This window comes from Hibiscus syriacus, unplaced genomic scaffold, assembly GCF_006381635.1.
Source record: "Hibiscus syriacus cultivar Baekdansim isolate YM2019G1 unplaced genomic scaffold, ASM638163v2 tig00111070_pilon, whole genome shotgun sequence".
NCBI classification, from domain to species: domain Eukaryota; kingdom Viridiplantae; phylum Streptophyta; class Magnoliopsida; order Malvales; family Malvaceae; genus Hibiscus; species Hibiscus syriacus.
In genome coordinates this window covers 525,967-539,760 of record NW_024062971.1, presented here as the reverse complement: position 1 = coordinate 539,760, position 13,794 = coordinate 525,967, and the positions used below count along the sequence as shown (strand labels likewise).

The following is a 13,794-nucleotide window of genomic DNA, read 5'->3' as shown; positions in this document are numbered from 1 at the left end:
ATTCATATGAAATAATGGACAAACAGATGAGAATCTTGTTCCCGAAAAAGTGTATTCACTAATAAAATAATGAATCAAATCATACCTAATAAGATGATGTTGTTGGCTTTGTTCGCCAGATTTATGGTACTATTTATGCTTAACAGTTGCTTACAAATACGGATTAAAGATAATTTTAAAAATTCAATACATTACTTTTATAAATTATTGAATAATATATTAAATTGTAAATATATTTTTAATGTTTTCTATTTAATAAATATAAAAAGCAACAATGATATCATATCAACTGACATTGAATATCCCGACAGAAAGTCAAGTTCCGGCTGGATTTCCGGCCATGACGGCGTCGGATGTAGTGAAATCGGACATGTATCTGTGCCGACTGTAAGAGCAGCTGTCTGGAAGAATACGGTAATGGAACGGGGTTTGACCTAGAAAAAGAAAGAAAGGCACCTGTCGATCAACTATAATGGCATACATATAAATTTCAACACTAAAATTAATGTAAAAACTAAAATTCAATAATATCTGATATAATTTTCAAAGTATAATTTTAAATTATGTTCTTATGATATAGTCTAACAATGTAAGATGGAACGTGAGACATCTCTATACACTAAATACAGTGTAAGCGTCACGTCATTTATACGTCAAACATCGGATTTGTTTCTGAAATTTAACTAAATAGGATTTTGGACTATTTTGAGAATTTTACGGTACAATCACTTATAATAAGACTAATATAAGGTGCGACCTAAAATATTATAAAGTAATATAATATTTTAGGTTGTATGTAATTTAAAATGTAATTTTTTTAGTTGCATACATATTTTAAGTTGTAACCGAAAATGTTACCATTTTCATAATAGTTTAGGTTGAAATCGAAAATGTTAAAAAATTATGATCTTTTAGGTTGCATGCAACCTAAAATATTATATTGTTTATAATATTTTTGGTCGCGCTTTATAATATTTTAGATTGTGTCTTTTTTTAGCCTTATATTAGGTCTCTTAATTTTACGCCGTTTGTACATTTTTCCACCTTCGTTTTTGTTAATTGATTGTAGTGTTAGTTTCAGGGTTATTTAAAAGTGTCTTTGAAAAATGATGTATAAATAAACTTTTAAAAGAGTTATTTAAAAGTGTACTTTAAAATTTAATTGTTTGAGATTACTGTTAAAAAGTGATTTTGAAAAGATAAAATGTCTATATAAACATTAAGTTGTAAATTAAAAATATAACATTTAAACTATATTTACACTTATATATGAATTATATCAATTTAAACTATCAAAAAAATTATTATTATATATGAATCATATTAATTTAAACTATAATAAATATATAAATAAAAAATTAATTATAATAAAAATATATTTATATAATTCACTATTAATATTTTACCATATAAATCATGAATTTTATTTATTTTGAAATAATTAAAATAAATTATTAGAAGTAATAAATTATTTTTTAAGGATGTTAGTACAAAATTATTAAAAAAATGTAAATATATAATTGAGTGTAATACATGCATTAGTAAGGGTAAAAATATAAATTTGCTTCTAAAAGTAAAGTTGGAATGAAAAAACTGGAAATTCTAGCTTTTGCGATTGGTTTGAAACATTGTTTCTACCTCATTTTTTCCTTCAATTTTACTTTTTTTTGGCGTTAGTTTTGCGGTCAAAACGAGTTTTTAGGCTAAAAATGCTTTTAGACATCATTACTAAGCGAGGCCTTAGTATTAGTTGTGGATTGTTGATTTTTTTATTTTTTTTTTTATATTGTATCCTTATCTTTTTTTGATAACTTCATTTTTATGGTATATTTTCCTCCACATTTTGACACAATTTCAGTCTTTTTATTGGTCATTTGATTATTCTCCCCATTTAATTTTTGGGTAAACTACAAAATTGGTCACTTTTGTGTGAGTTTTATAAACATTTCCTCACCGAATTCAAAAAACATAATATTTGGTCACTTTCGTTTTGTTTTAATTAAGATATGTTCACTGAAGGTTGACTACAGTTAAACCTTTAATGGTCTGCTGACTGGCATAGTAAATATATAAAATTAAAATTACATCATTTATGTGTAGATAATACGTGGATTAAGTTTTGATCATTTTCCTTTCATATTTGTACACTTTTGCTCACTGGATTAAAAAACATAAGTTTTGGTCACTTACATTATCGTTTGATTAAGTTTTGGTCACTTGGACGTTGAATGTTGTTAATTTGATAACTTGACTTGTTAGTGAAATGATTTAATTTTTATTTTAACTCCTAAACTTTAGATAAAATATGATTATGGATCTTTTTATAAATTCAAATTAGTTTAGGGATAATATTTTAATTTATCAAAATTTTAATATTTTCTCCCCAACCCTTAATATTGCTCATCTTCTCCCCTCTTCTTCTTGAAACATCTCTACTCCAAAGAATCTTCTTGTTTCTAATTATTAGTTGTAGTTATTTGAAGTCAAATTAGGTGAGTTCTCATTTTGTAAGAAAATTTATAAAAAGAAGTAATGAAGATCATGAAAATACGGAGAATTCACCATCAAAACTCAGAAAAGATTCACCACCACGACGATGCCATCGTCTTGAGCCAAGAAAACTAGAGCTTCTTCAATAGTGTCATTATTGATGACACAATCCAAGTTTCCATCTCCGATGCGTTGTTGACCAACAAAATTCTCGTGATGAAAAAGATTGTCGATAATGTTTTGTTACATACGAACATGATCGACCCCCACGATATTTATGAAGATCAAACTGGCGTTCACTTAGTAAAACTCTTCTCGGCTATGAGTTGTTCGATCAAGTTGTCTAAAAAATGAGGTACTCGAAGGCTGACGCAGTGGTACGACAGATTATGTAGGCCGAGGGGTTAACAATGATTTATAAGGTGAACATTGTTCATAAGAATCTAGAATCGAAAAATTGCTTGTTCTTGAGCCAAACAAAAAAAATCGATGTTGAAGAATTGATTTTGGATTGAGTTCAATGGATGAATTCACGGATCCAGTTATTAAGTTGTTTGGACCTATTGATTATGTTTCATCGGAGGCGTTTTCTCAAGGGAAAATCACCACGAAGAGTTATATTTGGTTATCGGGTTATTTGGATCCATTGGTTTGTTTTCTTGTTCCTTACTGGATTTGGTATTATGCAATCTCAATATATGGAAATTGAATTTTAGTTCGTATAATTGAGATTACCCAGCTTCATTTTATCTCTAGATGTATGCCCTTTAATTTTACTTGTGGTGTTTTCTTGTGATGTATTATGCAACCTCCAAAATCTCTTTTTATTGCTTCTGAAAACTGAGAGAAAAAAGTCCTTTTCTATTATATTTCATTCGGATTTATAAAAAAAATCTTAAATAGATTTAGCATAAAATAATAAAACTAAAACCAAATCTATGCTAGGTTGCGACTTGCAATGAGTGTTAGGTTTTAATGCCTTGGATTTTTAGGGTTTATGTTAGATTTGTTCTAACTCCTCTGCTTTTTCTTGCTGTTGCTGAGATGATAACAGTGGCACAATGAATACAACAAGCCCTATGGACGACGACAACAACAACTGAAGTAGGGGAGACAGTGGCGGCTGTAGCATCATACCTTAGGATTAGGGTTTTAAAAACCTTAGGGGTCGGGTCGGATCCCGGTCGGATCCTGGATTGCTTTGTCTTCGGGTTGGATCTGAAACTGGGTCGGGTTTACTAGCTGTTGGGTTGCGTTTTTGGGTCTTCGGCTGGGACTGTTGGGTTACATGCTTTGTAATTGGGCTTCGGTGTAACCTGGTTTGGGCTTCACTTGGCCTGCAAAAACAATGTAACATGTAAATAAAAATACTAACAATAATAATAATAATAGTAATAATAAATAACTAATAATAATATGTATATAGTCTTTTTGTAGACCCAGACAAAAATGGGTGTTTACAAAGAGTTATTTAAAAGTGTAATTTAGAATTTAATTGTTTGAGATTACTGTTAAAAAGTGGTTTTGAAAAGATAAAATATCTATTATAAATATTATGTTGTAAATAAAAAATATAGTATGAATATATCAATTTAAACTATAATAAATTCAAAAAATATTATTATATATGAATCATATTAATTTAAACTATAATAAATATATAAATAAAAATATAATTATAATGAAAAATATTTTATATAAGTCACTATTAATATTTTACCATATAAATCATGAATTTTATTTTGAAATATTTGAAATAATTAAAATAAATTATTAAAAGTAATAAATAATATTTTAAGGATGTTAGTACAAAATTATTAAAATAAAATGTAAATATATAATTGAGTGGAACACATGTATTAGCAAGGGTAAAAATATAAATTTGCTTCTAAAAGTAAAGTTAGAATGAAAAAGCTAGAAATTTAGCTTTTGCGAATGATTTGAAACATCGTTTCTACCTCATTTTTTTCTTCAATTTTTACCTGTTTGGCTTTAGTTTTACGGTCAAAACGAGTTTTTTTTTAACTAAAAATGCTTTTAGACAACATTATTAAGCGAGGCCTTAGTATTAGTTGTGGATTGTTGATATTTTTTATTTTATTCTTTTATATTGTATCCTTATCCTTTTTTTATAACTTTGTTTTTATGGCATATTTTCCTCCCCATGTTGACACAATTTCAGTCTTTTTCTTGGCCATTTGATTATTCTCCCCATTTAATTTTTGGGTAAACTACAAAATTGGTCACTTTTGTGTTAGTTTTATAAACTTTTCCTCATTGAATTCAAAAAATATAATATTTGGTTACTTTTGTTTTGTTTTAATTAAGATGTGTTCATTGAAGTTAACTGTCATTAAACCTTTAATGGTTTGTTGACTGGCACGGTAAATATATAAAATTTAAATTACATCATTGCTTTTGGATTGAGTTCAATGGATGAATTCACATATCCAATTATCAAGTTGTTTGGACCCATTGATTATGTTTCACCGGAGGCGCTTTCTCAAGGGAAAATCACCACGAAGAGTGATATCTGGTTATCACTCTTATTTAGATTCATTGGTTTGTTTTCTTGTTCCTTGTTGGATTTGGTATTATGCAATCCCATATTTGGAAATTGAATTTTAGTTTGTATAATTGAGATTACCCAACTTCATTTTATCTCTAGATGTCAGCCCTCTCATTTTTCTCTGAACTTGTGGTGTTATTATTTATTATCGGAAGTTGAAAATCTTGCATTATTTTTGAAATGTAACATGAGTCCTTGAAAGAAGGCAAATAGAGCAATGGAGCAGAGATGTCGAAGAAGAAACAGAGAGAAGATGAACAACAATGGAGTTGGGAAGAAAACTTATTAAAAATTGATAAATTGAAATGTTATCCCTAAACTAATTTGAATTTACAAAAAGATTCATAAGCAATACTTGTTTCTAAAATGTAGAGGTTAAAATAGAAATTAAACCATTTTACTAATGAGCCATATCATCAAACTAACAACATTCAATGTCCAAGTGAGCAAAACTTAATAAAACGATAACGTAAGTGATCAAGACATATATTTTTTCAAAATTTAATGAGCAAAAGTGTACAAATATGAAAAAAAAGACCAAAACTTATATTTAAAATGTCACGTCAGTAAATCAGTAAAGGTTTAAAGTTAACCTTCAGTGACCACATTTTTATTAAAACGAAATGAAAGTGACTAATTATTATGTTTTTTGAATTCAATGAGGAAACATTTATAAAATTCAAACGAAAGTGGCCATTTATATAGTTTACCCTTAATTTTTTAAGGTTGGATTTGACATCACATTAACTGATCAAGATAGTGCTTATTTATTACTCTGTTGATATTCCTTCTTTTGCCATTAGATTAGATTTAGGTATGTGTTTATATTCAGCGATAGTTTTCTCGTGATGCTCAATTATAATTTGCGATTGGTAGCGATCTTACAGTAATTTGATCATCTCTTCTAGTTCGTTTGTCGATACAATTAAATCCATTTGTATCTATATTTTGTTCGAGTTTTAAACATTTTCCTTGTATGGTTATTGTACGGTCTCAAGTAATTAGTTTATTGTATCAATAATGATAAGAAATATCCTAATTATTTGTTTAATTCACGTCTATGGTTTATAACATTTAAATAAAATTAACTGTTTCTATTTGCATTTAAAAACATTGGATTTGTTTCGAAGTCGAAACTCGAAGGCGATCTTTCTCTCTTCTGTATGCATCCTAATGTGTGTGGATGAGCATAGAAATTTATAAGGTATAAAATTACGGTTTCATTGAGAATGAGCCGACCAAAGAGCCAGAGAAAACGACATTCTCATTATCACCACCGCCCAAAGCAAAAATTTCTTTTTCCACACATTTTGATTATTCGATGGCGAATCCACTCTTCTTTAGAGCATTAAGAAAATGCAAAAAAAGAGAAAGGGTTGTGCTTCAATTACAGAAGCAAACCAAACCTATGTTCCTGTCTACACAACAGTCATTGCTGTTACCCCATTGACAGCATATTCATGCATGTCTCTTGTCGTGAAGGATTACATAATAATAAGTTACTGTGTCCACCTTTTTACTAGTAATCTATGTGTGAACTTTTGTGATTTTTTGTTGAAATACTATTTGTGGTTTGGTGAATTCCAATTAATGCCATGTAAATTTACAGCTTACATCATTGAATTTTTTTTTGAAAGAGAATACTTTATATTAAAAGATTAACAAATCTCAACGACCTCATTAAAAAAACATCCCTAAACTTAAATGAAATAAAAAGTGTGTATCTTGAAATGGTAACGAACAACACACAAAAACTCTTACAACATTCAGACGGAACCGTCATAACACATAATAGGACCACCACAGACTAACCGACAATAAGAATAAAGGTCACACTGAGGAACATACACAGACATCAAGATCGAATGAAACTAAACAACAGAATCACCCATAACTAGACCAAAGAGAAAAGTAATCTCACTTGCCAACCCTTAATCAAATAAAAAAGCCTTAAAACTCAGATTAGAACATGCACTCACCCGACAACCACCTCATATCCCACAAAAGGACAGCACGCGAGACCCTACAAGACAGAGCACCATCTCCGACAATCTCCATATTTCCCAGAACGATGCTAGCCCGAATGCTCATACACTCAATCTTTCAAACCCGCCTGTCAAAACTGAGAATACACCATCCACTCCTCACCCACACAATGAAGTTCCAGCTGACCCCATTCAACTTTTGCAATACACAAAAACGATAGGACACAAACACCCAAGCCAAGGAAACAGCAGCACAGACTCTGCCTCCCCATCTCAATACCCAACTACAAAGCAGCAAACACATATCACCCAACTCCCCAAAACTGCGAAAGATCGAACATAATTCAGACCATTGAAAAGACAAAGCATTAAGCCAACGCAGGATCAGACAGTGGACAACATCAATAAGCAACACCAAAGAACATAAAACTAGCCACAGCAAACACAAAACACCCAGGCAGTAAACGATGAAAGGAAGAAAACCACCAGAAAACACTTGGCAACATCTTTGAGAACACCATGAACAATATCTCAAGAACAAAACCTACAACCTCCACTACCCCAGACAGACACGCACCAAACTCAAGCAGTTTTGGAAACTCTAAATCCTTGAAAACTTCACTTTCCGGCTCAACATCATAAACGAATCCAAAAGTAGAGCCAAACGACTCCTCTTAATGAGAAAGAACACTCACAGGACCTCACCATAGCAACCCACAATCATCCATAAACCTTTCCAAAGAAAAGTGTTTGGTAGAAACCACATAAAAAGAACCAGATTCCGACGGAAGACATGTAACGCTCTCCCTCATACTGAAATATTTCAAACGAGCACAAGACAAAATCACTATGGCTTTTATACAAACACCTCGCATGCAGTTTTAGCAATCGCAGACTGACTCCAGAAACCGACAAAAAAACTCACACAGAATCTCAAAACCTTGAATCTAGTTTCATACTTAAACCAGATCTCAAGCACGAAACAGCAAACAATAGGAACAGGAATAAAAACGCAGTATGAAGAGAATGAAACGATCTCACCAAGCTATAAAAAACACCCAATCCATCAAGAAGAAAATAGGGGACGAAAGCCAAACGACCCTAAACCCCAACAACACCAGAGCAGACCGACCAAACCTTTAATCAGAGGACATAAAGAAGGACTCTACGTCACTGTGTTGGCTTTTGAAAACTAGAGAGAAGAGTTCGTAGGAGGGCGAGAAGCAACAAACAAGGACGGTGATGGAGGCGGCACCGCCTCGCGAAGGAGGCGGCCACCGCCTCTCTGGAAGGAAACTTCTTGAATAAACCTACAATTCTATAGACTCAAAAAGTACAAAATAAAGGCCATCTATTCTTTTGAATTTATTTTTTTGATAATATGATTTTCACCGTCCCATGGCATCTACATAACACGTGGTGGATTGCGGTTGAAAACCCTAATAAACCAAAGCTCAAAGCAGACATCAGTAATATGGAAAATGTAACCACTCAACCAAGCCTAATGTCAGAGTCATAAATATGTTACGTAGGGAGACTTTTTATATGAGATCCTTATCTACATCCAAATTATTTTTAGGCCCAGAATTTGTTGACACGTGTATGGTACAATATACTTGCCACAATTGTTGATCGTGGAGCTAGATTTTGGTAAATTATTATCGAGAAGGTCTGGTCTGTCTCCAATCAAGATTAATGGGTGCCTGGGAAAATCTTGGGTTTAATTTGAAACTTGATCCAAGCATAATTTGTTAGCCCATAACCCCATAGTTCTTGGAGCATTTTACCATTAGAGAATGGCCCAAAGTTTTATCCACTCAGAGACCCTGAAACAAGCCAGAGATGGTAATACTAACTAAAATAATGAGAATTGGAGCTGCTCAATGATGATGGATTAGTGCTCCATAGATTATTCTCCAAGCTTTTCCATTTGATAAGGCTCACACTGGCGTATGATTTGCCCAATGTAAATATTTTTCAACCGAATCGACCAACTGTTGAGCCCTCTCAAGTCTCGACATGATGAACTAAAGAGGCCGATTTTAAACTTTATAAATTTATTCTTACATAAAATCATACGTTCACCTCTTTATCTCAATAAGCTACAAAATTATGCATTCATCATTACCTCTCAATGAACATTGAACCCATAACTCCCCCCATTTTTCTGATTATCATTCATTTTTTTTGAATTTGAATAAAGTCGGAATTCTGGAAGTGTTGTTGCTTGCAGTGACTCCAGAGATTTTGGGACGATTAGGGCCTCTTGGAACATAGATTGTTAGTTCTCAGAGGAAATTATCATGGAAGAAGATGACGTAACCAATAACTTGAACTGAAAACAAGTTTTGAGTTTGAAAATTGGTTCACGTTTATTCACATTCTTGACTTTGTTATTTATATATGTAATAGTAAAATGGTTAATGAATTTGGGAATAAGTACTGTTCTGGAAATCCTTGGCCATCAAATTTTGACCTTCAAAGATAGAACCTTTATTGTCCTTTCGATTTCATTGACGGAATGAGCTATAGAGGCTCCAAGATATTTCGTCCTTTCCAGAATTTTTGGAGTTTGCTTTTTTTGACCTTTTCCAAGCTTTCCAATAAAGAAGGCAACTGCGTGAAGCCCACCCAGAACTACCCGAGTCGACATATTCTCTAACCTCAGGCCCATTCAAACAACCGAAGACCTCTTCTTTCTTCTTTCCTCTGCCGTAGCAAAAAGAATGACGTTTTGGGCATTAATAATGTACCCGGGTTTTGTTTATTGATCAAAAGGGATTCGTCCATGAGAAAATGCATTCAAGTGCTTCGTTTTCTGCTGCTTCTTTAACCTCTTCGAAGCCCTCTCTTTTACCTTCTTTCTCTGTATCGCCATGTCCAGGTTCATCACTTGACCCTTCTGAGCAGTTTTGATTCATTTTATGCGAACTTTTCTGGGTTTTTTTAGCTTGGGTTTATGTTTCCTGGGTTTGGGGGCTTTGATTTCTCTTTCTTATTCTATATGAGAGATGAAATTATTATTTCTATCAATGAACTAAGAAGGCGTATTCTGCTGTTGTTTTAGGTGCATAAAATGTCACGATTCCCTTAGTTTAATGATTGCACAATGAATTATTAGAATTCGTGCTGTTTTGTGAATTTGGCAATTAGGTTTTGAGTGCTAACCTTTCTGTGTAAGAAATTTAGAATAGCTTCTAAGATTTATAGAATTTACATGGTTAATGATGAGAGAATTGTTGGATTACAGACTTTTGGCATTTGCAAATATTAGGAAAGCTGCACAATCTGCTGTTTCAAACCATAGTAGGATCCTTTCAGATTGTAGGAAGCATGGAACGGTAATTACTATCGGATTGTGCCGGCCACAATATCGTGTGTACTCCGATTATAGGTTCATCATTGGAGGAAAGCCTCCATTGTTATTGCAGAATGCCAAGGATGGGTTGTGTCGAGGTTATTTTGCCAGGAATCATTCCTTTCTATCTGCCAGTGGTGCAGCGATGATGGCTCAGCATGCCCAGGTTGCTTGGAAAAGGCTCGCTCGTAAATGTTCCGCCAGTCGTCGTACATCCCCTGGCATAAGCAGGATTGCTCAAGCAGTAAGCTTAGCATTGTCTCGCTCACATCTGATAGTTCCCAGTGTTCTTGGCTTGACATATGGACGAGTGGCGCTGGCGCAGAGAACTTTAGTAGAACCAGAGGATTACTCATCGTGGAATTCGTTCTCTGTGCGAGCACAAAATGGACATGCTTTTGTTTCCTCTTTACTACTTTCAGTGCTTGAAGGTGTTGTATTGCTGGTGAGGGCTCTGTATCTTACAGTTTTGTTCTCACCTAGTATAATAATGGCACCGTTTTCCGATTCTTGTGGTCCTCAATTCAGGAAAAAGTGGTTTGAGGTTGTGCTTCACACGCTTGAAATGGCAGGTCCTGCATTCATAAAGTGGGGTCAATGGGCAGCAACGCGACCAGATCTCTTCCCTAGAGACCTTTGCATAAAGCTTTCGGAGCTTCATTGTAATGCTCCAGAACATAGCTTTTCCTACACAAAGAAAACCATTGAAAGTGCATTTGGCCGTAAGCTCTCTGAAGTTTTTGAGCATTTTGAAGAGGAACCTGTTGCATCTGGAAGTATAGCTCAGGTGCACCGCGCTACTTTGAGATTTCGCTATCCCGGTCAGCTGGTCAAACCCCTGGTAGTTGCAGTAAAAGTTAGACATCCCGGTGTCGGTGAATCGATTAGGAGAGATTTTATGATTATCAACTCGGTGGCAAAGTTATCAAGGTTCATTCCAACTCTGAACTGGTTAAGATTGGACGAGAGCGTCCAGCAGTTTGGTGTTTTCATGATGTCTCAAGTTGATCTCGCAAGGGAAGCGGCCCATTTGAACCGCTTTATATACAATTTCCGACGGTGGAGGGATGTTTCTTTTCCTAAGCCCCTGTATCCACTTGTGCATCCTGCTGTTTTAGTGGAAACTTATGAGCAAGGGGAAAGTGTTGCGTATTATGTCGATGATCTTCAAGGACATGACCGATTAAGGCTGCAGTTGCTCATATCGGAACTCATGCACTTTTGAAGATGCTTCTGGTAAGCACTTCTAATTGGTTTGCTTATGGTTCTCATAACATTTGTATGTCATTTCTAATTGTTGATTTTTTATAATTTTCTTCTTTCAGGTGGACAACTTTATTCACGCGGACATGCATCCAGGCAATATCCTTGTCCGGGTGTCTAAGAACAAGGCTTCTCGAAAACGGCTTTTGAAATCAAAGCCGCATGTCGTCTTCCTTGATGTAGGCATGACTGCCGAACTTTCTAATGGTGACCGGCTAAACTTATTGGAATTTTTTAAGGCTGTTGCCCGTAGAGACGGACGGACTGCAGCAGAGTGCACGCTCAGACTATCGCAACAACAAAACTGCCCCAACCCTAAGGCTTTTATTGAGGTGATAATACATATATGCTCTGTGTGTGTGTATAAATTATCTTCTTCTGCTTAGTTTTTTAATACCTTGTTTCGGCAGGAAGTCGAAGAAGCCTTCACTTTTTGGGGTACCCCAGAGGGTGATCTAGTTCATCCGGCTGACTGCATGCTGCAACTCCTTGAGAAAGTAAGGTGTCACAGAGTCAATATCGACGGCAATGTATGCACTGTGATGGTCACAACATTGGTTCTTGAGGTAACTTTTTTCTTCACTTTACGAGCATTCAAACTTTCGTGTCGTTCCTTCAACCACCGAGATGGAATTTATCTGTCCGACTAGTTGAGTCTGAAAGTTAAGAATAGGGATGCATCCGATCTCGGGATAGTTTCCCGACGGTCCTACGCTTTACTTGCTGAGAAGCCTTCACCTTCTGGAAATAAACCTACTTGTTTAAACATGTAGGGTTGGCAAAGGAAACTTGATCCAGGGTATAACATAATGCATACGCTACAGACATTGCTGCTCAAAGCTGACTGGGCAAAATCTCTTTCCTACACCATTGATGGGCTGATGGCTCCTTAAAGAACATTATCGGACATGGTTAGTTGAAGGCATCCTCTCGAGGTTTTTTGTAATTATTTGTCCCTTCGCTGTTGACATGATTAACATATTATAAACTTATACTTACAATACAAGAATTAAATTTTAGAAAAAATCTTAAATGTTTACTTAACATTTTAACATGATTAACATGATTTATAACTTTGTTTCGCTATCTTAAAGAGATATTGTGATGATAAACTTTTAGTGGGCATATGTTCATCTTGAATTGAATAGAGTAATTTCAGTGGCGGATCCAGAAAGTTAAGAATGGGGTCCAAAATTTTATTTTTTTTCTTAAAAATAATGGGTATGCAAAAATGTATTTTTTTTTCCTTAACACATTAAGCTAAATTTCCATATGAGAATCTATCTTAGTTGGTAGAGCACAAGGTTTTTAACCTTGAGGTCGTGGGATCGAGTCCCGCGGAGGGCATTTTATAATTTGGAGGTCTCCTGCGGAAGTTACTCTCAACTGGCGTTGGGGCAAGCCTACTATCTTACATTCCCTTTACCCCATACCCATTACATATGGAATTAAATGTCAGCTAATTTACATTAAGTTAAGTTTAATCACTTTTCTAAAATAATGGGATGCACTTGGACCCTATGGGGGCTTAGTGCATCTGCCACTGAGTAATTTTTGCAAAATAAATATGTTTTACTTGCTCTATTACGAAGCTTGAGCTAATAACTATTGATATTAACCAGGTAAGAAATCGAACGTCAAATGACAAGAATTAGTTTTTTTTTTGGGTAAATTATATCGTTCATCATTGAACTTTATTCTTTCTTCTATTTTACTCATTGTATTTTTAATTTTTTTAATTTGTTCATTGAACTTTACAGATTGAATCACTTTGCTCACTCTGTTGTTAACTCTCTAACGTTGTGATGATGTGTCATTTTATTATTATTTAATATAAAATAATTAAAAATTTAAAGGGTAAATTACACCGTTTCTCACTGAATTCTACTCTCTCTCCTATTTTGCTCACCAACTATAAAGAAGATGATTCGAAAAGACGTCGTTTTGGTGTATATTTGAGTTTTTCAAAACGTCGTTTTGATTATTGTGTCATGTCAACTACCGTTAACAAGTTCACGGTAAAATGAGCAAAATAATTTAATCCGTAAAATTCAGTGAACAAATTAGAAAAATTAAAAGTATAGTTAATAAAATAAGAGAGAGAAAGAGTAAAGTTCAACGAGAAACGA

General features: G+C 33.9%; 1 pseudogene; it reads left to right on the top strand.

Moving 5' to 3' along the window:
* Positions 1-9,745: 9,745 nt before the first annotated feature.
* LOC120151878 lies at positions 9,746-12,628 on the top strand (annotated as a pseudogene).
* Positions 12,629-13,794: the final 1,166 nt, after the last annotated feature.